Raw genomic sequence first — 24351 nt, 5'->3', positions numbered from 1 at the left:
CATTTTTTTAACAGGATGAAAACCTTTTCTATTCATAAACCATATGGGCTTTGTTTGGCTTTGTTTAACAAAGCTTAAATTTGAAGCTGCAGACTATTCGGTGCCTTCCCACAGCATACGCAGGCAGCACATGTCCCTTGCTGACAACTCAAGCAGATCAGATATTATTTGCCAAGAGATTATTCATCCAATATGCCTGTTATTCACAGTGCAGTTTTCCTATTATTCATCAAATTTTACCATCCTACCAGCTGAATTCTCAAACCTAGCAACACTTGCTGCTCTCTAGCATCAAAGTGAACCAGCCCAGCTCCACGTATCACCTGTGCTCTGGGAAAGGAGGTGTCTGAGCCACCAACAGCTCCACCAGATCACTGGAGACTTCCATGGTAGGTTCCAGAGGGCTAACTCCGTTGGAACAGCCCTGTCCCCAGCACTTTTCTTGCACCCTCACCCCAGTAATAAAGAAGCAGTGCTGTTGATGGACACGAGCTCAGAAGTGCGGGTGTCGTAAGGTGCCCCCATGGTGGGCCATCACCTGTGCTGTTCCCCTTATTGGCACCAGGTTCAGGTGTGGTCCAACTGCTGCAGAAGGCATGCTTAGGGCCTGTACCCTGGGGACATGGAGGGGAGAAGCTCTTCGCAGCTTGTCTTGGAAGCAAGCAGTCATATTCCAGATGCTTCATGTCATTTCTTTCATAAAATATTACAGGGTATTAAACCTAACCTGATTTCCTGGGTTAAAGCACTTTTCTGGCAGTGGTTATTTTATTAATGCTTTATTTTTACATCTTAATTCTTCGATTTATTTCTTGATTCGTTTAGGAGCACAATTGTCATGCAGTTAATGAAATAAGTAATATTTTCTCATTCCAAGAAATCTCATTAAGCTAATTAGCATGCTCCACTGGCAGATGAGTTTGATTATACTCTATTAAATGTGTATGTTATTTATTTCTTTGCTTGCTAGGCCCTGTCTCCTCCTTCCCCATCTGAGGCTGAGGAAGGAATAAAGCCAGGACCTGTCACCCCTGGAGAAGTCACCCCCGCCCAGTGTAACGGGCAGGCTGGCCACTGCCACCCAGGGCAGCGGAAACCTTCCGCATCAGGGGGCGAGCAGCTCCACTCCCATGAGAGGCCACTGCTGGAGCCCATCTCAGAGGCTCCCCCTATTTAAAGTGAGAGACAGAAGAGGCACGGCTCAGTGTCACCTGTCCAGCTCCGTGCCGTCTTTCCATATCCATGTCTGGTGCTACAGGTCCAAAGCAGGTGACAAATAACTCTCCAGGGTCTTTCCAGTGTGAGGACATTTGGTCCAGTGCCACTTCTGATGGAAAGAACTGTTTGTGCCTGTCCTTCCCTGTGGGTCTCTGCATAAACCAGCACCAAATGAAGTGGAAATATGTTGTTAAACTATGCAAAACCTCGTCTAGACACACTCATTTCTCTTTGATTATAATTCAGCTGAGATCGGTTACTGACAGAGTGATATTAAATCAAAAAGAAAAAAAATACCTGTATGCTGCTTCCTCCATCCGTAAATCGAAGCCAATGAATTAATTGTGACAACCACTCGTGGAGGGCTCAGGACATCCTGAAATTTCGTTCTGAGCTTCAGCTTCCCAAGGACCAGTTTGCAAAGAGGGTTGCAGGAGCTGAGCTGAGTTTCAGTTCATTTATTCTGGTAAACTGCAACTGTGTCACAGCATGGGGCAAACCTGCCGTGACCCCTGCAATAGGTCTGAGCTGAGCTCTGATTTGACCAGCCAAGTTCAGCAATTAGACCCACCTCTAACACCAAACAGATGACGAACTGCTGGGCACACTGGGATTCTGGTCAGGGTTTTGGGTCTCTCTGTGGCATGTGGAGGTGCAGAAATGTCTTTGGGTTTGGGAGCAGAGCTGGGTACCATCTGTAACATCTCAAAGCAGGAAGGATTGTAAGGCTCCAGCATCCACCTGCAGGAGGTCCAGCTCTGTACCTGGGTGGCTTTGTGTCTGTTGCTGTGTCACACACGGGGAAGGATGATAACTAATAATACAAGAAAAGACATTGAAGAAAACCCAGAGACTGGGGTGCTCATGGAGGAGCACACAACCGCATTTCTAGAGCAGTCCAAGTATTACTATTCTTCTGAACCTGGTGCTTTCTAGCAGGAAGGAAAGAAAGCAAGGCAGAAAACTGCATTTCCACCACATTACTGGGAGGTGTGACCAAAACCTTTACATAGCTACCATGAGAATGGCTTTAAGGTCTCTTACACTCCCACTGAGAAAGATTACAGCTCAAATCCCTTTTCTAAGGCAGTCTGAAATTTCCTGTGCTGGTTTTCAGAAAAATCTGTGCAAGACCTGCTGAACAGCAGCAGCCCAGGACAGCTGCCTGCATTATCTCTGCATCCTCTCTGCATCCAGGGCTCCTCTGATTTGAGAGCATCCTTTGACAGTGTTTTAAGTCATGGGATCACAGCAGGCTGTTTTGCCACTCCTGAAGTTGGAAAATGTCAGTCATGCCTATGAAAATGATCAGCCCCTTGGCTTCATATGAACTCATACAGCATTGTTTAATGGGAGCTGATGGCCCGTTTCTGCTGTCCCACACCCACCATCATGACCGTAGCTCCTGGTCATCAGTCCTGCAGCCCCTTTGGTCCCTATGCAGCACAGACCACGGCATGTACAAGGTGAGGTCTTTCTGAAAGCCCAGTCCACCAGAGGAGGTGGGGATTTGGTACAGAGCAGGTCCTGCCAGGCAGCAAACAGCTATTTGACAGGATTCTGAACTGATTTGATACAAACCAGCCCAGTGTGAATAAAGAAATGAAACAATCTAATATAGGTAAAATATTCTACCCCTCAACCCATAGGGGAAATACTATCTTCTCAGAAAAAAAATAAAAATGAAAATAGCTATTGGAAAAAGGACAAACACATCTCCCAGGGGAAAATAATTTGACACAAAATTCCCGAGCAGATCTCGCAAGAGGATTTGCAGACTCCAGCCAAGGAAATGCAATGTTGCTCCAAAGCCACATGCAGTGCAAGCTCACACTAGTTGACACCATCATCCTGCTCTGCTCCGGTAAGTGCTTTAGTTTTACTGCTAGCCATTCCCATTGGAAGCTTTGCCAGCATCTGCTGCTGGATTTTCAATCTTGCATTAAGAAGCATAATGGGCTTCATGCTTTCTTACCTGGAAAAAAAAAAGAAGTGATAACATAGAGCATTTCATCATGTGGTAAAGTGGGATGTGGGTGCCCATTGAGCCGTCTGATGGAAATGCTGAAGGAGCAGAGGGTGAGGGTCCCTTCATTCCATGCTAGGAAAAATGCTTTCCAATGGGCTTCATAATTAACTTGTTTCTCAGTGCAGGTGGTGATTGCACCATGCAGCTAACTTGTGAGGCCAGATGGAAACCACATGTGATTTGCTCCCAAGCAGAACACGTTCCTCCCTTTGGATTTCATTAAAAAGTGAGTGATGTTCCTGCAGGCGATCAGTGTGGAGAGTAATGAGGCCCCAAGGAAGACATTTCCTGCAGGGCACTTTTTTTTTTTTTTTTTTTTTTAAGCTGAAGCTCAGGGTTTTCCATTTATCATGATATTAAAAAGAGCTCTCGATTCCTTGTGACATGCTCTAATAGGATCACTGGTACTGAAGCATGGAGACCTGTGCAAACATCTCAAAAGGAAAGGCTTGCTCAGGCAGGTACAACAAAGAAAGGACATTGGAGGTTTCTTCTAGGGTATATATTGGTATTTACACCTTATTTCTGGTTTTGACCAGCTTGTGTCTAAATTTCAGGTCCTGGTTCTTGTCATACTCACATATGCTGAAGAGAAGGGTCTATCATCCCCTTTCTGGAAACAGTTGCTCACACTTTGGGAGCCAGGCACTGGTGTTCACAGGCAAATTCCTGAGAACAAAGTTGCTGCTTTGCTCTGCTCCACAACAGCAAGTCCAGGATGGCTGCCACAGTGCACACAATGAAAAGTGCTTTTTGGAGCCATAGAACCACAGAATCATTTCAGTTGGAAAAGACCTTTGATATCATCAAGTCCAACCATCAACCAAACCCCATCACTAAACGACATCCCTTAGTGCTATGTCCTCGTCTCTTAAACACCCCCAGGGAAGGGGCCTCTGCTACCTCCCTGGGCAGCCCATTCCAATGCTTGACCACCCTCTCTGTGGGCACATTCCTCCTTGTTTCCAATCTAAACCTCCCCTGGCACAACTTGAGGCTCTTTCCTCATGTTCTGCCACTTGTCACTGGGACCCCACAGTTGGATTCACTGATTTCTTCACCAGCAATAATTTGACCTGCAAGGCCCATGCTTGTGGTGACTTTCAACAGAGTATCAACATTAACAGCACATAAGGGTGTTAGAGGAAGAATCTGCCAATATTCGTATTTCCAGATCAAAATAGAAGATGGAGTGGAATATGCAAAATACAAAGAGGAAAAAAAAAAAAAAAGAAAAAAAAAAAAAAAAGAAGAAGGATCAATTTTTTTAGGATTGTTCATAGATAGAAATGTTGCCCTTCAGATGCAAGGCTCAGCCATTAGCCATACATGCTGTTATGGAGAGGTCCAGCGTTAGTATTAGACCAGGATGCAAAAGGTTTGGGCAAAATTCTCATTGTCTGTTGTGAGAATCTAGGAAAGGATGAAGCAGGCTGACTGAACGTAGGTAAGACGGAGCACATATGACCTTCAGCCAGGCATCCCTTTTGCTATGAGCCCTCCAGACAAAGGAGCGAGCCATGTACCTGAGGTCAGGTCACAGCAGTGGTGCATGCCACCCACGGGAGCACGGGCTGCCCGTCTGTCAGCAAGCCATGATTGCTGGCCCCAGGGTGGGACAGGCGAAGTGGAGCAGCAATGAGAACAGGCCACACATCAGGGTGAGAGACTTGGATGTCCTGATCGAGGGGATACATGTATTCCTCAGACAACCATGTTATCTTATGTGAAAATTCTCTTCTGATTCAATGGATATTTGGCAGCAAAGCTTCTATTCTTTTAAAATCTTTTATTATATTGGAGCTATGCAGAGGGCAGTATTAATGAGGGGCTGTGCCCGTCTTATGACATAAGGCACTGAAATGATTCCTGTTACAGTGCTGATCATGGTGAGTCCTTGCAGGGCTAAGGTGGAAGCTCTGTTTACTCTGATACACGCTCCATCATCATCTGTCATTAATTAATCTACCATTACTGTAAAGTGTTAGTGATCCTTGCCCTGCCAAAATGCATTTCTCCCTCAGCTACTCTTTAGCCAGTGCAAGTAGAATCATATTGGCATGGTGATTAAGGATTATAAAGAGGAGACATTATCATCTCTGAATAATTTAATGAATGCACACTTAACATGAATTGTAGCTGTAAAATCAGGCTGGCTGCATGTCGGGAAAGAATTCTTTGTTATCACATTTATGGCTTCTTTACTGCTCTATGATAGCTCCAGGTAGGGTTATCATAAAGGCTTAAAAATATTATCATAATTCACCACCAAAAAGTGTCGCTAATGCAGATTTAGTAACACTTTTCCTGTGATGCTTTCTGCCTGTTCAGATACAGACTTCTGAAAATAAAATTAATGTTCCCCAGACCACCACCCCTCAGGCCTCCCAGCTCCTGGACAGGGATGCAGCTGGAGCTGTGAGACTGGACGTGATACAAAGCACAACCAGCTAGGGCTCTGCAAGACATTCATTTTACAGCTCATTGATCAAACCAAAACCAATTGTGCTGATAAATAATTATTCCTAGACCAGCCAAAGTAACACAAATCCAAATTTTTTTTTTTTCTTTTCTAAGAGATTGGGGGGGGGAGGCGGGGGGGGGGGAGGCCGGGGGGGTGGGGGGAAGGGGGGAAGTTGGGAAGAGAATCCTGTCATGTCTGTGGGTTAGCCAAGATATTTGTCTCTTCTGGAATGAAACAATGCATTTAGGTTTTGCTTTTAAAATCTCAGAACTAAGTCCGTTTTGCAGACTGGATCAGCTCAGTTTCCAATGGTCTCTTGATGCTGGGAGCGTCTGTAGGTGGTGAAGCAAGGCACGGTCCGGCGAGAGGCACTGGGATATAGGCCAATGGCATGGAGCACCCTGTTGAGGTCCAGTGCCTTGTGCAGACTGGTGACACTAGACTAGCTTCTACTGCCAGTAAACAGCCTTAAAGAGAACTGTTGCCACAGGGAGGACGTATTCTGAGACTGTCACTTTGTGCCTTAGTGCCATGTCCCAGCAGGACTACCCTCATCTGCAGAGAGAGCTGTGATACCTCTCAGGCAAAGCTATACAACCTCACCATGCTTTCCTTCAAGGAATGTGTTCCCTTTGAACATCAGATTCTTCTATGGGCAATGAGTTCTTGAAATCCAGCTGAGGTTACATCAATACACAGCTCAAACTGCTCTCAAATGATGCAGCACGCTGTGTGTCCGGGCATGTCAAACAACTCCTCTAACATCTGAGTTCCAGTCCTCACCAGTACACCAGACCATCTTCCTGACACTCCACATGGTGCCATATGGCATAAAAGGAAACCAGAACTCAGATTCCAAGCAAGAACGTATCCTAATTTAGCCCTGTTCATGATGTTTGTTCCCAAAGCTAAATTCATACAGTTGACAATTCCACCCACCCCTTTTATCTGTCCTGCCCCACTTTGTAGACAATCCACACAGCTGAATTTGCTTCCAGTTTTCCCAAGCTGCTGATTTTTTTCTTTTTGATTTGCCTATTTCTAGTTTTGTATATGCTAACAACTGTTTTCTTCTTGTCCACCTCATCAAAGCGAAACCCCAAACGCGAGGCTCTTCTTCAAAACCTTCTCCCTATGGATGGCCCAGATGGTGTCTGACAACGAGCAGCAACTTTCCTTCATCCTTTTATACATGTGAATCCCTGAAGGTGACTGGGAAAATCAGAAGCTGCTGCCAGCAAGCACTTCCTATGCATAATAAAGCACGGGAGGCAAGGAGGCTTTTTCTGTAAGCATTGTCACGGAGTCCTCAGCACCGCTTGTGTGCAGCGGGCAGGAAAGCTGACAGCTCAGTGGCTCTGGAAATATTTTTCTTGATTAGCAATACAGAAAGTATTTATTGCTGGGCTGTGCCCAGTGCGGTGTGTCAGTGAGGACACACAAGGCTCTTGTTAGCTCTAGGCAGTTACCTGCCACAGGCATCTGCTTCATAAGCTGTTAAGATGGAATGCACGTTCAGCTCAGCTGCTACTGAGAAGGGGCAGAGACCTGGGCTGTCCACCCAGACACAGTTGCAGCAGTCCCAACTCTGAGGCAATGTCAAGGCTCTCATCAAGCACAAGCCAAATACTGTGTGTTTTGTCCTGGAGGTAATAAATAAATAAGTAAATAAATAAATAAATAAATAATCTCTCTTCTGCTTCTCTTGTGGCTCTGGTGGAGCCCAGGCTTTGCCCCGAGTTAGTGCCTTCGACAGAGCCAGAACTGAACAAAAGCTCCAGGACCACCTTTTCTACTGTCTCAGTAAACATCCTGCTGAGGAAGGATAGTGTTGAAAAGGTGTGGGAGAATCTGCTTCCTTTACCCTACAGCTTTGGGATTCTCCTGTGTATCCAGGCAGAAAGTCAAAGGCCTCTCCGAAGAGGCTTTGGAGAGCAAGAAACAGCTCGGACATTCTTCAGGACGGACTGTAGTGACAGTCTTTTGAAGGATGGGGCCAAAGATAGCAGCTGGATATTGTATAAAGCTTCCTGCAGATCAAGAATAGTAGCTGAGGGCTCTGCTTCAGCCCTTCTGGTGTCTTGCAGTAGAATAGCAAATACCTTTACTTCTCTTAAGGCAAATAAAGACTTAAGAAAAAAAGACTAAAAGCTCTTTCCCTTCATACGTTTTCTTGCAATGAGTCTGCTCACACTCTAGTTAGAAACTCTCACAAGTTGGCTTTGGGATGCGATTTCTCCATTTTGACTGTCAGTTGGCTAGATGACTGTCAGCATCCTGGTTATTCAGCATGACCTGTGCTCACTCTGGTGTCACTCCTCAGAGATGACAGTGGCCTCTTGTCCAGCTGGCACGCATGGCTGGGGAACACATCCACCGCCGGCTCGCATGGAGGTGCCACTGCTTGCACAGAAAAATGAATGAACTCATGAGGAAAATTAGCAATTACCCCATGATGTCTTCCTTATGTCTCTGCTTCAGAGCTCTCTCCATCTGACACATGGCTTGCTTGCGGTATTAGGAATAAGTGGCTGTCTCAGTGCTCCAGCCAGCCATCGCAGCACATGCACAGACACCAGCTCTCTGAAGAACCCTGCCTGGACCCCGTACAAAGCAGCAGTGGACACAATAACATCAGGTTTGTACGACTCCCCAAGAGCTGGATTTTCTTCTTACCTGACATCTCAGTTTATTAAAGTCTCTATTCAGCAAAGGCTGCAGCAGGTTGCTCTGTATTAAGAATGAACAAAAGGACAGGTCCACAGTGACAGCAGTACATGCAGGAGTTTTTTTGTGGTGTGAAACCCTGTGGCTTTCAAACTGCATTGCTGTAGCCCAAAAGAAACAAGCTGGAGGAAAGTCTCATGTGAAGGAACCCCCAGGGAACGTGACTAGCAAGATTTAATGGCCCAGGCAAAGAGCTGGTTGAACTCAGTTGGATATCAATGTCTTTAAGGTGACCGATCCGAGGAGTACTTTCCTGAAAACCTTGATGAAATGCCTGATAACATTCAAGGGCTTGTTTGATATAATTCTTTCTTTTATTTGGGAAATCATTCAGAACAGTCAAAACCTGTGAGAAAGGTTGATCCTAGCCAAATCTGCTTGAGTCTAGGCAGTCCAAAGCTTGAGAACATCCTGCTCCTCATGCCAAGTCATTGGGTAATGAAGACATGTTGTGTACCTCCTCCTCCACAGCCAGACTAGAAATACTCACAATTCCATGAGACAGCCATAGTCCAGACAGTTCCATTGATCCTTCTGGGAGCTTCGGGAGGACTGAGCTTAGGATCAGCAGATGATCAAAAGCCAAGGTCAGATGGAAGTGTGGTTTTGCATTTTGCACACACTTAAAGAACATGAGCCTAATATTTTGACTTGGATTTCTTCCAAGTATATACTGGAATGAGAAAACCTTTAGAGATTCTTCCGTCACTAATAGGTTTTCAAGTGAATTAACATGAACTCAAGGAACAAAGATACTATATTCATAAAACTTAATAGCCCTTGTAATTAAAAATACAGAGATATATATTAAAAGAAAAGAAAAGAAAAGAAAAGAAAAGAAAAGAAAAGAAAAGAAAAGAAAAGAAAAGAAAAGAAAAGAAAAGAAAAGAAAAGAAAAGAAAAGAAAAGAAAAGAAAAGAAAAAAGAAAAGAAAAAAGAAGAGAATAAAAGCACCTATATAAGTGAACGTGTTGCTCTAAGTAGTTTGTTTGAATCAAACACTGATGCCAGCACTTTAGCTCCTTAAACACACTTACTTAATGTGCAGTACCTGAGGGTTTGCTCTGCTGTGCCCTCAGGTGCACCACAAAGCAGCTGCAGAACCTTGACAATGGCCAGATAGATGCGGACTAAACCTAGCCACGTCCTCTGCAGCCAGCAGCTCTCTGGACCTTGCTGTCAGCCTGCACTTCTGCAGCGGGCCGTGACAAATGCAAGTCCCAAGAGGACAGCCACTTGACCCCCTGGACTTTACTGTCCCCCAGCTAACACGGCAGGAGCTCAGGACATCTATGCAATGACTGTACTTTCCCCTGCTTCCCTAACCACATTAACTGAGTGGGAAGGAAAATTTTAACTAATATACATTTCAATTACAGCTTATTATTGAGCTGGACTCAATGATCCTTGTGGGTCCCTTCCAACTCAGAATATTCTATGATTAATATTAACATTCATCAATATTTTTCCTCCATAAATAATCTTCACAAACTTTTCCCTTACATTCTTCGAAGCTTGAGCAGTTATGCAACTTCCATGAGTCTCTGACAGGTAATTATGCTGTGCTTTCATATTTATTGCAATAGGAAAGAAATAAGCAGATCTGTCTTTCTTGAGCATTTTGTAAAGAAAGGCAGAGCTGCAGATAGATACAATTGCTTAGGGACTGCTGAAGTACAGAGTGGCTGTGCCATTTTCTCCAGTACCGGTCAGACACAAACTGCCTGCGAAGTTTTCATCTCTCTTTGCAGAAGGGTGGTGCTCCGGCAGCTGGGGGTAGAACCTTGGTACCAATGAATATTTACCCAAAGGTCGTAGCTCATGATGGATTCGCTTCTCTCACCGTATCTGGAGCGAATGGTGAGGCTTTGCATAAGGCGGAGCTGTGGAATGCCTCGTTTTGAGAAGCTGTGTCCTTAGCTCTCGGGTTCCACTGCTGCTGTTTGCTGAAAGCCCAATATCAGGGATGGCTGACAGCAGAGGGGATGGGCACAGGGACCTGCAGGGGTCTCACCGCGGGATATAGGATATCAGATGGAGCTGTTCAGCCTGGAGAAGAGAAGACTCTGGGGAGACCGCACGGCGGCCTGCCAGTGCCTGAAGGGGGCTGCAGGAAAGCTGGGGAGGGACTCTGTGTCAGGGGGTGTGGGGATAGGACAGGGGGTAGTGTCTTTAAACTAAAAGAGAGGAGATTTAGGTTAGATATGAGGAAGAAATTCTTTACTCGGAGGGCGGTGAGGCCCTGGCGCAGGCTGCCCCAGGAGCTGTGGGTGCCCCATCCCTGGCAGTGCCCAAGGCCGGGCTGGATGGGGCTGGGGGCAGCCAGGGCTGGGGGCAGGGGGCCCTGCCCATGGCAAGGAGTCAGAATTAGATGGGCTTTAAGGTCCCTTCCAACACAAACCCTTTTGTGATTCTACGATTCTATCACACCAGCATATCCAGCCACTTTATTCTTTAGTTGAAATGTACCCTAGTGCCAAGGTTAAATGAGAAGTTGGGACACACACAGATTTTTCTCTGGCTCTTTTCTACGGTCATTAGCAGAGCCTGTCACAACTATTTTGGCAGCATGAGTTTCCATCACAAACTTGCCATTTTATTGAAGTGGAAATATTTGTGGTAACATCTCCATTCCCTTGGCATTTGATAGGAGGAGGGAAAAATGACTTTCTGCTTTCATTTCAATACTGACAAAACTTTCCTTTTTTTTTTTTCTTTTTTTTTTTTTGAGGCTTTCCACTTAAATATGAGTTTATATCACCATAAAATATATTTCATTGCTGTCAAAAGAAAATGTTTGCATCTTGATGAAGGAAGAAATTTCAATTAGGCCTAGTAGGAACATTTGACAAAACACATTCCCATGAAAACATACTGCTTAGTTGAAAGCCAGAATATTCTGTGTATGCATATTGGCTTTAACATAGTTTTAGCAGTGGGTTTCTGAGTTTCAAGGTTCCCTTAGTGAAGAAACTCAGATTGAAACCCCTCTTTTCCACTTTTCAACTAAATATTCAAGCAACTGTGAATACCCAAAGCTTTAGATGTGTTTCTTTTTTCCCTTTCATTACAAAGACAAAAAGTTTGAAGCACAGAACATTATCTCATAGAACTGTTACCCATTAGCTGTATTTAATTTCTCTGTTATTGAAACAAGGCAATTTGACTGGTTTGTCTCAGTGCAATCTATGTTCAGAGAGGAGAAGCAATGGTACTACATTTTTTAGCTGCTGCTGCTGTGCTGTTACCCTAGGTGAGTGAAGAGAAAGATGTCAGGGCCAATTTGCTGGCTGAAGAGTCCCAGACCTGTTTTTGCACTGGTCTGTTACTGGTCAGCTGGAAGCTGCTTTCATTTCCTGTGGTCCCTGCCTGTAAAACACAGCAGCATGGAAAGGAGGAGCATGTGACTATCGGGTGCAATACAGGCGCTTGGAAGGAGCCGACTGATTCACATCCCCTTCAGAGAAGAAGCTTCATGGGAACAACCACAACATGAAGCCCCACTTGAGGATGCATCCCTCAAACCCGCAATACAGACCCAAGTTTGCAACACTTTCAGGAGACTGGGAATCACAGGTCACATTCCCCAAAACATTTCATCAGAAAATCACTTTTTCATGCTTCCAAAGAGATCAGCACTGCCTGACTCTGCCAGCCTGCTCTTGCTTTCATCCTCATCAGAGACAGGGAAGTGCTGTGTTCCCAGGGCTGCCACAACTGCCTCCTCTCCCTCTTTTCCATCCCAGTTCCAAGTCTGAGAGGAGGATGCAATGAAACAGGTCTAACAGACTCTGAAAGGCCCTTCAAAGCTGAGCAAACAACCAAGCCCTTTATATTCAACTTAGAAAACTTTTGAAAACAAACAAACAAAATTGAACAAACAAACAAAAAATCATGCACAGAGGAGGAAAGTCTGTCCAGAACTCAGTAGTTGGGAATTACTTTTAAGATTGATGTTGTTTCACAGCCAAGCTCCCCTGTGAGCCTCCAAGCCTCCTGTTCATGCATGGTGCTGCCATCCCGGGCTAAGGGAGCAAGTAATGGCACTCGGAGCCCGTGCAGAGGCATGGGGGGTCCTCAGCTCCTCTGTCCCAAGATGAAGCAGTGAGATAGCTGTATGACTGCACTGCCAAGGCAGGTTGTCCTGCTCCCCGGCTCCTGCAAGAATCCTGCCTGTATCAGCATGGGGACATTTTGGACTTTTGCTCCAGGGGCTGTCAAGTCATGGCTTTTTCCAGCACCCTTTCAGGATAACCTCACAGAAAGTCATTTTTTTCTACAGGCAACATGTATGTCGCTGGATTGAAATGAGAAGCCAGAGGAGGAGAAACAGAGAGATGGGATTTACCATCCCCATCTGAGCAGGAGTATGAATGTGTCTGCAACATGCTATGAGAGGCCAGACAAGCAGGGAAAGCAGAATGTTTAAGTTTGTCAATGTATCTCAGGCTAACATCCTGGCAGAGTTCCCATAGTATCCCAGGCTAACATCCTGGCATACCTGACTGAGACAGGGAATGGACACTATAAGCAACTGCCAGAAACTAGAAAGAGAAGAAACATCTCTTGTCTTCAAACTTAAACACAATTTCTAATTCAAAAAATAAATAAATAAATAAAAGCTGTTTCACAACAGTGACTGCAGTATTTTCAAATTCAGTATCTTTTTAGGAGCAAAGAAACCAGTAAGGTCCACTGCAGCGTAAATGCCATATTTCAAAGAGGAGAGATACATAAAAACAATGAAATTTGTTTAGAAGAAACTGAAAAGAAAAGCTTAAGGACAAAAAAATCCATTAGAAGAATGAAAATTGTTTAAGCCATGTGGAAGGCTCAAAGGAAACTTATATCACTTACTAGGTAGAACAAAAACTGCAAGATGGACAGAGCGTTGAAGTTTTCAAAGACCAGGAAGTAGCAGAGCTCTTGCAAGAGCCAGGAAAGAGAACTAGAGGAACAACTCACTAAAGGCATGATAAACTACTAATTAATTCCTTTTAAATTCATGAAGAACAGAAAAGCAGCCAGAAAATATAGCACCAATAGCTGACCAAAGTGTTAACACAGCTACAAAGAGAAAGGCACAGCAGAGAAGCTAAATGAAGGTGTTTAGGGATGTGACACCCGTCTTGATGTCAGATGATACAGAGGAACAGTTTCAGACCTCTGGGTAAGCAGAGGGACCTTTTGAAAGATTCAGTAAGATGACTAGTAATAGACAGGTGAACTAGGAAGAATTTACCTAACAAATTACAGAATTACTAACCATGGAGTGGAGCATCCTGCAAAAAGTCTCCTTGGTATAAGTGGAAAAGTCAGTAATAAACACTATTTCATTTATTTCAAAATTGTGTGGCCCAAATGTGGGAACCTGCAAATCAGTACACTTGATCTCCACCACAAGACATCAGTAGAGATGGTAAAGAACAGAATTAGCAGAGAAGTGATAAACGTGGTATAATGAAGAAGGGCTTCAATGCAGAGAAATCTTCTGGAGGGCTTGGGAGGAATCAATGAATAATCGAACAAGAGCCAGGATTTTCAAGAAACTTTTAACAAGCTGCTTCACTGAAGCAATGGGATAAGAGGGAAATCCCTCGCATGGACTAAGAACTCATTAAAGGAGGAAGCAATGGGCTGGAATAAATGAAAGGCAGTCCCAGGGCTCTGTGCAGTGACTCGGACTTTTCAGCATATTCATAACTGATCTGGAGAAGGGACTGTATAATAAGGGGCCATAGCCTGCAGATACTTTATTATTCATGGGAATAGAAAGGAAAATTGGCTAAAAGCAGTTGTAGAAGGACCTCGTTGTACTGAATGACTGCAATAAAGTAGCATGTGAAATTCAAGTAGCTGCATAGAAAGTCATGCAGTGGAAGAAAAGCAAGCTTAACTTCACATGTGAAGTGATGGGCTTCAAGCTACCTCCCATCACCAAGCAAGGACAGCTGAAAGTCAGAGATGAACACCTCAGAGATCCACAGTGGGCCAAAAAATACACTGAATAAGAAGAACTATCCAGAAAGAAAGCGCTGAAAAGAGAAAACACAGATTTCTATTGCATACATCAAGAATGCTCCCCCTTTTCAGAGCATACGTCTGATTGCCTGATCACAAAAAGGCATGGCAGAAGTGGAAATAGTTCAGAAAAAGAACAAGGATGAGCAGAAGGGATCCACATTGGTAGCTTGGGTCAAACAAACTAGAATTTTAACAATTTATGATAGAGAGGTAATGTGGCAGAGATCTGTAAAATAAGGAGGCATATGCATAATCTGAAGAGGAAAGCATCATAGAGAGTTTCTCAGTCTGAAACTGTGCTGTCTTCAAGTTAAATGACCAGGTAGCAGGTTCACAACAAGGAAGGAATTGATTCTTCATGTAGATGTAATGAACTCTGGGACTCCATGCTTCAGGATGTCATGGATACTAACGTTTCATGTATTTAACCCATGTGTTTATTTTAGCCATTTTCAGAACATGAGAAAATCCTTGAAGGATTCTTGGAAACAAAATGTTGGAGGACTTTAATCACAAAGACCGACTTCAGAATTTTCTCAGTCTCACTTCACTGGAAGCTGACTGTAAGAAGAGAAGCATGGCTGGCTGCTTTCTCCCTTCCTCCACTCCTCTGTAATACCATCTAGCAAATGTGTTTGGAGACAGCATACTAGGCTAAGTTGGATTTCTTTCTGACTCACTTCAGTGAGTTCTGTCTTCAGAGGGCATAGTAAAGGTAGGAGATGATCCCCGTGGCTCAGTGCTGGCCTCCAGCAAAGGCCTGTGCACATCCTCTGCAGCACTGGCCCCAAGTCCATGGCTGCCAGGGGTGCTCAGGCAGGCCCCCGGTGCCTACAGAAGATATCCATCTCCACCCGCAAAAATTCCTTCCTTGGGCCTGGGCTGGACCTTTTTTATGTACCTACTATGTTGCAGCTCAAGTGCCAGCTTCATGACTTGTGAAGTTGAAGCACCCCTCATCCTCCTCACCAGTGAGCGGGAACAGAGAATGAAGTCATGTGCTCTGAACTGGGATGTGTTCACCAAATAAACAAATAGCACTAATGCCCTGTGCACCAGAACTATCTGATCGACATCTTCCAAAGAGACTGGAGCTGTCCGCAGCCCAGCAGCTCACAGCTCGCTTTGAGCGACTACATGAGGAGCCACAACGAGGAGCCTCTGAAAACCAGACACATGCACAGCACCGAGAAGGCCACAGAGTCAGAAATATTCACAGGGCACATGGTCTGGTGTCCAAGAGAAGCCCATGTGCAACACCTATCAGAAGCTGCCTGGCTTCAGCACCTCTTTTTCAGCTGGTGAATGTCTGAAGAAGAGTTCAGTGCTGGTTTTTGATTAAGTGTAGTCTCAACACAAAGCTCCTAGCATGAAACATGGCTTCTTTCTAGGCTGTCCATGTGTGTTTGTGTGGAACAACTGAAGATCTGATAAAAGCAGACCACAGCAGCTCTGACTGATGGCAGGGAAGATCTGATTCAGCAGGGCTATTCTTAAATTAGCGGGCATTGGAGCCAGCTCAATACTCCATCTATCTCATTCATCTGGGAAGGCTCTCTTCTTAATAGGCCATTTGCCCATTTTAGCAAGAAAAGCATCAAATTTATGCTGTGGTGTGTGGTTTCTCCTGGATGACCGCCACATGGTAGTGAGAACCTCAGTAAATCACATTTCCATTTCATTGGGCAAGGCAGCTTTTTGGGTATGATAATCACCTTGTTCCTCCTACGCAGCATGTTTAGAGGGCTGGGAAGAGCTGTGGGGGAGACGCAGCAATGTAACCTTGAGGCATGCTATGGAGGCAATGCCCAGTGCTCTGCTTGCTGAAGGCACTGCCATTCACATCATGCTTTCATCTAAGAGGAGACAAAGTTCGCATGCAGGGGATTGTGTGGAGCAGTCTGGACATGTGACAGCAGCAAAAAGCAGGTAGCTGAAGATCTGGTAGATGGGAGTTAAGTCCTAACAGAGTCAGTCTAGAAACAAGCTCCAGTGAGGCTAATGAAGCAGTCAAACTCTTGGGATAGGCAGGCAATAAATCACGTTTCACTTGAAATCCCTCTAAAGCAAAATGGTAGAGGCTCTAATCATGGTGAAGACATGACTGTGTGAGTCTGGCCATGTGTGGAGGTCAGGTGGGATAACCCAAGTGGTGTCTCTTCACCCTGTCTCGCTGCTGCCTGTGCTGTGAGGTGCCTGCATGCTTGGGATGCTGCGGGCAGAGCCGGCACCGAGAGCTGAGCAGTCCCAGCACCTACTCAGTAACAGGAGTCCCTTCTGCTCTGGTGCTCATCTGCTGCCTGATTGCCTGGGTCCCCCTGTTTCCATCTGCTAAGCTGCCATCCTATAAACCCAAAAGGATGTACACCTTCTGAAAACCTCGTTATTCCAGTCTTTCCTGTTGTCTAGCCCTGTGACTTGCAGACCTATTCTCCACACCTGAGCACTGACTGCCTTTCAGTGCCGGACTCTGCCTCACCCAGCTGCAGGATCCATAGATTGAGCCCACTAACAGTCCAGCACGCCCCATCTGCAGCCAACAGCAAGCAGAATGGGGAAAGCAAGAAGAAGCCAAGGGTATTTCAACCAGGTTTCAAGGAGAGGGGTCGCTAGACCAGGATAATGAGCAGAGGGATGGAGTGCAATCCTCTTCATATTTCTGGGGTCGTTTTCTCAACTGACACCACACCAACAGGAGAAAATCATTCCCTCTTCAGTGCCTCCATTTTCAAAAAATAACTAAGGGTCCAGAAACCCGAGGTCTGCTTTAACACAGACAAGTAGTAAAGCAGTGAGCAAGTGATCCTCATCTGCTGGCTGACAGAGCTGTGGCCTGGGTACATGGGGCTGGACCCCCATCCTTTGTCTGCAAAGGAACAAGGGAGCACTGATCTGAACAACGTTAATGACTACAATTTTGGCAGCTCTTTCTTACAGAAGTTTTGCATTAGCTCCCAGGGCAGCACTCTGGCATGGAGTAACAAGATGTTTGCATATGGAAATGGGGGCAAAGGAGCAGAAAGGGCATTTCCTCTCTCTAGAGCAGCAGTGGTGCTGACTGTACTGTTCTCATCTCTATCTGGCACTTGCTGCTCAGGAGGGAAGATAAAAACACGGAAAGAGTGCGTAAAGAGACACAACAGGATGTGACTGCTGAACAAAAAGTGCTAGAGTGATGGGAAGTGCTTATGCTGTCTTGCTTTTAGAAAACAGATTGAAAGCTGTCTTGATGAAAGATAAAGTTACCTTACGGAGAGAAAACACTGAGTGTTAATGGACTTTTTGGTCTTGAAATGAAAGACAAAGCCTGAATCCATGCCTGGAAACTAAAGCCAGGCAAATTCAAACTGAAAGCTGGGCACAGAGCCTCAGCAGCAAGAGTGACTAGACACAAGGGTGAACAAACCACAGATGGAGCAGGGTAGTCTCCTTCAAATCCTGGTGGACCACCATCTTCACCAGGTAGAAATTCCCAAAGCTGCAGAGCCCCTTCGGTCCAATCTCTGAGTGCTACCCAGCAGGATTTCCCAGGCAGGGTGCTCTCTGGTAGGAAGACATCAGTTATCACACCTGAAGAGAGCACTGTGCTGGGATCCAGGCCTCCTGTTTTTTTTGTTGTTGTTGTTGTTTTGTTTTTGTTTTGTTTTGTTTTGTTTTGTTGGTGGTGGTGGTGGTAGGGGTGGTTTTCATTTTGTTTTGTTTTCTGCTAGAGGATTTTCTACCTGCAATCAGCATTTGGCAACCCCAACTCCACCCAATGACCAGTGCCCCTGTGGGACAGGGATAGTGGTGTGCCCTGCTCTGTCCTCAGGCTCCCTGTCTGGGTAATGGGACAGACTTGTTCCTGATCTTGGTCACTAAGTTCTCATTCATATATCAAGCATCTGTTCTTCTGAGGTGACAGAAATAGAGCAGACATTTGATATGTGAAGCAAGAGCTTCTCCAGCTCTGCTGGCTGGAGTTGAATCCCAAACACTTTTCTGTTTGGGCAGCAGTTCACAGCAACCCACATCCACTTGTGTCTCCACAGTCTCTCTGGGTGCTGGCTCCATGAAAGCCCAACCCAGAGGTTGCTCACAGCTTGCTTTGCAAATGGACTTTTAGCTCTTCTCACTGCCATCACTTGGGCTGCTCCTGCTCTCTGTGCTCCCCATGCACAAGAAGCAGCGCTCTTTTCACCAGGGGACTCTCGCTGCCCCTTCCATCATCCAGGCCAGGGACTGATGGAGACCAGGGTGCCTGCTAGCAGTCCTAGATGTAGGAGCTGCGAGAGACAGGATCCAGTTTCCTCCAGGCAAAAAAAAAAAAAAAAGGTGGGTGAAGGTCCATGAGGATGGCCTTGTGTGGGAAGTTCGAACAAACCAGAGCTTCAGAAAATTTGGTATGGAGACAAAAGGCTCCTGCACAAGAAGACAGATGGTCTCTTTTGGTACGTCTGAGAAGAGAACAAGCAAAAAGAAGTTTCAGGAGGAATGTGAAGACACTCTCTAGTGTTGTGGTCAGGCTGTGCAAGAGAAGCGTGGTACTTATGTGCCTGTCACCAGAGACCTGCAGGCCAGGCTAGACAAGCATCTGACAGCAGTGACCCTGGTAGGGCCTGTCTCATCCTACCCTTATGACCTGCAGCACTTCCAAACTGGCAATTAATAATCACCACCCAGCTGTCCCTGTGCAGAGCAAAACATCCGATGACAGCTGTCACCAGGCAAAGCACTGAAGAAAATAATACAAAACTTCAAAACAGGGCAGAGCCTTCAGTGGAAGGCTCCTGGACCACAGTAAGCAGCAGCAGCAGCAGGAGTGGAGGGAAGTCTGTCCTTTGGCACAAGAAACAGAAACCTCCTGAAATGGCTTTCATGTCCCAAACGTTTTGCTCACTCAACCGGCCAAACCACGGGCAGACGCTGCGAAGGTCTCGGCTCCATTTGGCTGGTTTAATCAGCAGAGGTGAACCAGGTCATAACATCATAACCCAGCACTAGAGATGGGCACCTTAAAAACTCCACTGACAGCTACTTGGGACCAACAGCGAGGCCTCTCCTACAACCTGCTGCAGCACAGCTGGCTCTGAGCAGAGCCACGGGGGCAGGCGGAGAGCCCAGCCCACAGCTCCCACCTTCAAGGGGCGGCGTGCTTTGGTGAGGTCGGGGCAAGACTCCTGGGTTCCCCCTTCCTCTCTGCCAGGAGCCCTTCATGAGACCTGGGCAGACTCTCACCTGCCCCAGGCAGTTTGTACCCTATGGGGTCAGGGTTGAAATTCCTACAGCTTGAGGCTGGGACTCGTGCCCCATGCACAGCCCCAGGGCATGGTGAGAAGGTGCCATCACACGGAGGGACTCTGCATATCTGCTTTTCTGTTGGCAGGCACTGCATGGCTCTCCTCTCTGCCTGGAAAGGTGGGTTTGGGAAGAAGGTATCTCCTTGGGAAGACTCAATTCTACCCTGTGCTGAAGCCCCCTGTACAAGGCTGGGACCTAGCAGGTGTTCTTTGCCCTGCTGCACTGAATTTGAGAGCAACATAGAAGAGGGTTCCTGGTCATTCTGATGTAGGAGGTAGTTTCAGACCATGTGTCTCCAGAAGACCAAGACCTCAGGAGAGGGAAAGAAAAGATAGGAGCAAAACATGCTTCAGCAGATTCTCCTTTCTGCAGGACATGTACCTCCATCACCAGATCCAGACAGATCTCTCTGCCTGTCTTTGGGAACCTTCAGCTCTGAAGCAGCCACAGAAACACTCAGTGCCTGTGCTGCAGAAGGTTAAGAGGAAATTATGGGTCTATCACTCTACAGACAGGCCTCAGAAGAGTTCAGCATCCTCCACCCCATACTCTCTCTGCCTTAAACTTGCTCATGTTTCCAGCACAAGGCTCTTTTGGCTGTGTCTGTACACCGCTTACCAGCGGGCATCAATCACCACCCTACAGAAGAGCCTGACCTGCTGCAGGTCCACAGGGGGAGAGCACAATCCTCGCCGAGCAGCCCCACTCAGGCTGGGGTCAGCATGAGCACCCTGCACAGCTCTGTCCAGGGCCCTTCCCCGCCTGCGCCTCCGTCCCCTCCCCACCAGCAGCTCTGTCCTCTCTTCAGGGCTGCTCTGATGGGGATGCCACCACCTGGGAGGTGGCAAAAGGAGAGGAGCTCTGTATTGCAGAGGGACTCCACCGTCGGGCCAGCCCCCAGGGACAGGGCCAGCCTGGGGACAAATGGACATGTCCAGACAGCGTGGGGGGCAGCCGGTGCTGAGCACTCTGCTGTGTGCTTTGAGAGTGATGGTTTGGGTGCCTGTTGGTGTTTTTATGTTGCTGTCTCCAGGAAAGTTTGTACCTAAGTCCATTTGAGTCCCTGTCTCCAGTCCTTGCTACAGCATCCATCCACTGCTCCTTAAGTACTCTCCCATGGGTCTTCTCCTATTCTTCAGCTCAGGATTGAGTTCAAAAGCTTAAGAACGAGCATGCATGAGACATCCCAACAGAAGTGACACAGACAGAGTGGGATGAACTCTTCTGCAGTCCCAGTGATGCTCAGTGCTGGGAGCAGAGAGGACTTTTGGCCAAGAGAAAAATGTGGTTTGGCATAACCATGAAAACATGGTGCTTGTTGCATGGGACAGGTTTGTCTGGATTTGGTGCTGACCCCTCACACCACTCTGTCCCTGTCTGTCAGTGTCTGTTATAAGCAACGCTTTCTGGGTCTTTCTCACAGCGACACAGGACTGACATTTCTGATCTTAAATCACTGTTTGCAACTGATTATTTTTTTTCCCTCTGCATTAGCACCTCCATACCAGACTGTGGGAACCGCTACTTGAGGGCTTGCAGTAGCCCATCTCTTCTAGCACAGCATCTTGCTATTCACTCTTCACTGCAAAGGTGGCACTAAGTGCTCATTTTCTTGCTGTCCTCTCCTAGCTCAACAGAGACTGGATTTTATTTTTTTCTCCCTTATTTAGCCCAGTAAGAGACTCAGGAGCAGTCATCAGTTGTGCTTGTTAAGGATGGGAAGCCATCCTTCCATCCTGCAGGAAGACCATGTGCCTTAATGATTCCCTAGCTAGTTCAGGGCACGTTCTGCATAATGAAATCAAGTTGCTGGGATGCTCTGCATACACATACACGTACAATTTCATTAGATGTCAGGCATAAAATGGCAACATGCCCTCAAAAACCACAAAACTTGGAACCCTAAAAGCAGGAAATAATCTTTCAGTTGTGCACTAAGAACTCCCCAGATGTCTGAATCGTGCTTCCTTGCCCTTCATGGCCAAGGAGATGCCTTGCATCTGAGTTTAAACAACTTCTGACCCTTGAGATCTCTCTGAGGTTCTGAAGAAATCATCTTCATCTTTTCTGGAACCAGCAGTACCAGCAGGTCTGGGGCTGAGCGATGTTGTTTGCCTGGGGTTTCAGCTGTGTTCTGAATGTCTGCTATGGGAGGTGAGGGAGAGAGGGGTGAGCTGAGATACCACAAACTCCAGCATGTTGGTACTGGACCACCACAGACAGACACCACACACGTTGTCTCCTGCACCTCCTGGGACCTGCTCTGAAGCTCAGTTCCTGGCCCACAGTTTTTGCCTGGGCTACGCCGTGGGTACCCCACTGATCCCCAACCTGCTCAGCTGCCTTCCAGGCTTGACCCTGTACCTGCCTCACCACCAGGGACTTGTCCAGCAGTCCCCAGGCTCTTGGTCAGCCCTGGTTCCTGTCCCCAGGTGGGCTCAGTCACCTGGACACTGTGGGACAACACCCTGCCTGCTCCTGCCTGCCCGCCGTCACCTCGGTGTCCCTTCCCCGGCAGCACCCACTCAGTGCACAGATGGCAGAAGGGAGGCAGAGGAGGCTGTGTGCTTTCTCCCAGCTGGCAGGGCAGGAGGACACAGATTTTCTGCAGCTTTTTCCCAGATTGCAGCTTACCCCAGCTCAGGCAGCTGCAAGGGAGACCGGGAAGAAACGTGCCTCCTCCCGTCTGCCCAGGGGAAACCTCCCAGCCACGACGGTGGGCGGCTCTTGCAGATGGACCCTGTGCTGCGCCGTCCTTGCCAGCGCCAGCTGGGAAGCAGTCCTCTGCACAGATTTCTCGTGGGAAAGCCTCCCGCATGCCGAATGAGGAAGGGGGACCTGGGGAAAAATGCGTACAGCAGCGATGTGAAATGCCAGGGAGACCCTTGCCAGGCTGCATGCTCATGGCAGCACCCAGCCTGTGCTTTGTGTGCATGTGAGAGGTGACTTTGCAGGGGTCTTCGACTCTTTTAATACAACGTTCTTTGTGCATAATAACAAATAGCATGGGAGTGAGGTAAACATTCACTTGGTTACAGTATTTATGACCATTATTTACGGCTGCTCTGCACAGCCACAAGGAGACAGCATGTGTGACAGATGCACAGTGCTTTCCGCTGTGCTTTGTCAACAATAAACTTACTTTTGAATTATGTGTTTTTCCTGCAGGAGACCGAGCGATTCGTATTTGTTTCAGTCCATGTTAACCTTCAGTGGCCTCTGCCCAGAACACGCACAGGAAGCTGCAGCTGTCAATCGTGTCCTTTTCCTGCAGCGAAGCTGTGGTTAATTAGTCCAGAGCTACCTCCCTGCCCTACTTTGGAAGTGACATTTACTCCTTGAGTTTCTTTGGCCGCTGATCTTTATCTCTAATTAATTTCCACGCTGCTCACAACAGCCTGAGCTCCATGCAGTGGCTGCTGGTTGCCATTGTTGGGGGAGCCTTCGCCACCCGCTGTGCCCTTCCCGCACAGCGAAGATGCAGCCATCCTCTGTCCTTCCCATAATAGATGTGCTATTAATTGGCCTGACTCCCTCTGCCACTTTACGAAAATTTTTCTTCCTCATCTGCTAAGCTTTAAGCAATGGCAAATGTTAATGGACAACTGACGGAGCAACAGGAGTTTCCTGTAGGATGCTGCTCAGACATAACCTACTGCTGACTAACAGAGTTAGGTAGCGCCCACTGAACACAGGGAACTTGCCTACACTTCCTGATCTGCCAGAGAAATACCGAAAACTCATCAGTCATGGATGCTTTTAATTGCTGAACATGTCAGAACAAGGCAGTAATGACCGTGTTGCTGCTACACATCTCAGGACAACTCTGAGCTGGGATAACTAAGGGGCTGACAAGAAAAATCCCCTGTAGTAGAGGGCATACCCTGGAGAGGATCCCAGACCTTCAAAAGTCGAATTGAGTGATTCATCCAAGAGCGTGCACTGCCTGGCTTTAAAGCTCTCTGCAGTGCTTGGTGCTGTTATCATGTCCTGAAGATAAAAAAGCAGGGAAATCAAATTTCTAGCAAAGGGAAATGAATGTTCCTCCTCTAAAAGAGCCTGAGCTCCCTGCGTCAAAGCCATCAGTACTTATTTTACTGGCTGCAGATGTACCTCTGCCATGCATGCATGGCCCTCCATTCATCTGTCTCGCAGGTGTGTTGGTTTACATTTTATAGATGGTTGGAGGTATTTTATGGGGAAGGAGAGGGAATCTCCCACAAATTTTGAACAGTGGATGAACCGAAGCACCCACTAAATCATCTGTAAAGCAGGAGATAAGTGTGCAATGAACCCTCTCACAAATCTATGGGGCTGTCATGCTGCACCACAGTGAACGCATCATGTGTTTAGTTAGCAGTTATGCTTTTGTTTCTGCGTGCTGCATCTCTAAATCTCACCTGTCTCTCTAAGACGTTCCTGGATTTCCAGCTGTGGAACCCCTAAAACTGGGGAGGAGCAAGCCCTGCGTAGGGAGGAGGTCTCTGCCTGGAGGGAGCTCTGGTTGCTTCTCTCCTGCTGGCTGCAGCTGATGGCTTTGTGCATGCGTGAGTCTTAATTACCTCCTGGAGTCCTATTTAACGGGGATTTGTGCAACCAGCTCCAATAC

The 24351-nt window shown here is 46.8% G+C and overlaps 1 long non-coding RNA gene across 1 annotated transcript; it reads left to right on the top strand.

The window, feature by feature from the left end:
• The first annotated feature begins 2644 nt into the window (after positions 1 to 2644).
• LOC121057002 lies at positions 2645 to 7354 on the top strand. The gene is made up of 3 exons (XR_005813600.1): positions 2645 to 2684; positions 2975 to 3082; positions 6804 to 7354. It is a non-coding gene; the product is annotated as an uncharacterized LOC121057002 (long non-coding RNA).
• The last annotated feature ends 16997 nt before the right edge of the window (positions 7355 to 24351 follow it).

Source organism: Cygnus olor, chromosome 18 (assembly GCF_009769625.2).
Source record: "Cygnus olor isolate bCygOlo1 chromosome 18, bCygOlo1.pri.v2, whole genome shotgun sequence".
Lineage (NCBI taxonomy): Eukaryota > Metazoa > Chordata > Aves > Anseriformes > Anatidae > Cygnus > Cygnus olor.
The sequence above is the reverse complement of the archived record's forward strand: the minus strand, read 5'-3'. Positions and strand labels throughout refer to the sequence as shown.